Source organism: Coffea arabica, chromosome 2c, assembly GCF_036785885.1.
Source record: "Coffea arabica cultivar ET-39 chromosome 2c, Coffea Arabica ET-39 HiFi, whole genome shotgun sequence".
In the NCBI taxonomy this organism is placed as follows: Eukaryota; Viridiplantae; Streptophyta; class Magnoliopsida; order Gentianales; family Rubiaceae; genus Coffea; species Coffea arabica.
Genome location: NC_092312.1, coordinates 65,353,998 through 65,356,907, shown reverse-complemented (window position 1 = coordinate 65,356,907; position 2,910 = coordinate 65,353,998). Strand labels below are relative to the sequence as shown.

The 2,910-nt window shown below is 37.4% G+C and overlaps 1 long non-coding RNA gene across 1 annotated transcript; it reads right to left on the bottom strand.

The window, feature by feature from the left end:
- Positions 1–320: 320 nt before the first annotated feature.
- On the bottom strand, positions 321–2,509 carry LOC140036016 (uncharacterized). The gene is made up of 2 exons (XR_011839915.1): positions 2,326–2,509; positions 321–1,202 (listed from the first exon to the last, which is right to left on the bottom strand). It is a non-coding gene; the product is annotated as an uncharacterized lncRNA (long non-coding RNA).
- Positions 2,510–2,910: the final 401 nt, after the last annotated feature.

Below are 2,910 nucleotides of genomic sequence, written 5' to 3'. Positions count from 1 at the left end.
ATCTAAGTTTCTTCTCCAAAAATTTCTTCATGTTCTTGCTTTTGTGACTCAAACCACCCTTGAGACTTGCCATCCTTGCAAGCTTTAGGATTTCAATCAACATAATGCAAGTTTATTTCTTGTTCAAAATGAAGTCCACTTCCAACCCCTACAAAAACATAAACATAATGCAAATAAAAGGGACATTGTGACAGCCTCACCTTCCCCTAAGGCGAACCAAAGGGTTCGGCGGGCTGCCTGCCCAACTCTCGCCGGGACTCAGTCGTTCTTCAATCAAATCCGGAATAAAACCATAGGAATAACATAACAACAATCTGAACTCAAGCGAAACTTATATGCATTGCTATCTCAAACGAGAGTACAAACATCGAATATACAAAGGTTCTCAATTCTTCATACATCCAACCCATGCCAAGCACTAGGGCGAGAACCATTACAAAATCAAAGAATCAGACTAAGCTAGTCTATACTGAGCTCTCGTCCTTGCTCGCCTTCCCCTATTAAGGAAAACAAAACTAAAGGGACGAGCTAAAAGCTCAGTGAGGTTCCGAACACATAAGTAAACAATACGTTTGATGCATTCACTACATATAACAAATAATTCAAGATATATTTACGATATAAAGCGATAAACACAATCAATAAAAGGATACGTGCTCATAGGGAGCCATTCATTCGTTCATTCATTCATTCGTTCTCCTTTTATTCCTTTATTCCTCCAATCATTTGAAAATACATTTTGATAAGTAAAACCCATCATTTACATTGACATTCGTTCGTTCATTTCATTCACCCCCTTCCCGGACATTGGCCAGGCTCCACTAGATTTTAAGGTAATACTCGAGTATATCAAACAGTTACCTAGGGTCACCATATCGCCCGACCGAGTCCGCTTCTGGCTCGAGTCGATCGGTAACAAAGGGCAGGGCCCAGTTCAGCCAAAAGTCTTACATTCATGCACAAGTAACGTTTCAATCATTAAATCAATGAAAATTTCACCTTCATTTAGGTCGAGTGCGATAAAGTACACACCCGCCTAGAAAACTCGTTTTGGCAATCAGTGAACGCATTTAACATGTTATCAATCATTCATACAAGCCATATAATCAAGAAAACATAACAAGCAAGAAACACTCACCTATGTACGCAAAAATAATGTCCAAAAAATCCCTCCGGATATTACCCTCAGTCACCAACGAAACCTAAGATTAAACGAAAGCAAATATTACAGTTCATCTAACAAAACAATTAAGTGAAATCGAAGAAACCCGATAAATGATGAATAGAACGTATAAAAATGACTTTAAAGTGAAACGAGGACATTTGGACCGGTGGATGGAAATAACTAGGGTTTCATAAACCAAACGCAAAACCAAACTTAAAAGGATTATAAAATTTCCAACGAAAAACACTTGAACCAAAGACAAGTCGGAATCCAACTCGATAGACTAAGAAATATTGTTTTCGGGATCGTTTATGTGGTTCAAAATCATCTCATATTCAAGTAGATATTATAGACTAAATGTCTTGATAAAAAACATGTAAAAAGGTGAACAAAATACCTTAACTTCTACACTTAAAACCTCACTTGAAAATAATTCACTTGTGGCCGAGAAAGCCCTAACTCATACCTCTTTATTTTGGTATGGAGTAAATAACCATTTAAAGTTTCAAACGGAAGAGGTATCATGTTTTAAAATGGTAAAATGATCATGATATTCACCAAGCGGAAATATAGGAGTTCAAATAGGAAGTAGCTTTTCGAACACCCTTTAAGGGCACCAATATGGTTTTCCATGAAATACGCCCAACTTGACACAAAACACATTTCCAAAATCATTTTAACTCATTCACATTACAAGAAAATAAATGGACGGCATTCCCCCCTAAATTCTTTATTTCACCTTGCAATCAAATACCCAATATCATAACAAGTAACTATCATCACATATACGGTTAACAAGCAATAAAATACATCCAATTAGGCCACAAAACCTTTCAATCTAGGCCAATTAAAAGCTTATAAGCCAACCATAGAAAACCCCCAATTTCAAAACCCTAGAACCGGAAATTCACACCACAAGCGGAAATTTTCCACAAACGATCGTAATTAATGCATAAAAGTTCCATTTAACACCATTTCAATCCATCAATCCAAGACCAATCCTTGACTTTCATATAAAATCAGAAAAATCCCCAATAAATCAGAAAATGGTCCAACTTGACCTAAAATCATGAAATCATCCACAACATGGCATAATTACCCTTTACAAACCACTAATATACCATTATTAAAACAAAACAAGAACTTCCTTAGGAACTCACCTTATAACTCAAGAAAGGTGGACACTTAAGGCTTCCCCTCCAAAAACAACTCTACCGAGACCTCTAGTCCTCCTTAGCTAACACTTGTACGGAGTGGTTTGAAAATCCAACGGTGAAATCTCAAGATTTAAGCAAAAATTGAAACTAGAATTTAAAGAGCTTTCTTTCTTTCTCTCAAGGCTCACGGCTGGGATAAGGAAGAAATGAAGATATTTTGGGCCAAAAGTGGGATAAAAAAGGAGGAAACAGTCGGTCAAAACTGGTGACCGACTGTGACACGTCACAATCCGGCCGGAATCTGGCCGGATTTTCGGCCGGATTCAAGGCAGTAGCCAAAATCATTTTTTTTCAAAACCCCTCAACAATCCGGCCAGCAATCCGGCCAAGAACTGGCCGGATTTGCGGCCAAATTTGGCCCTTCAGCTTTTCACAAAAATTTTTCCTCTTTTCCGAATTCGATTGCCACGCTCAACTGTACGTCCAACACATACACATATATACATATCTCACACACAAATACATGTAATAACAAAACCTTCCTTTGTTTAAAACAATTGGTTAACAAATTTTTACTTAAAAGGGGAA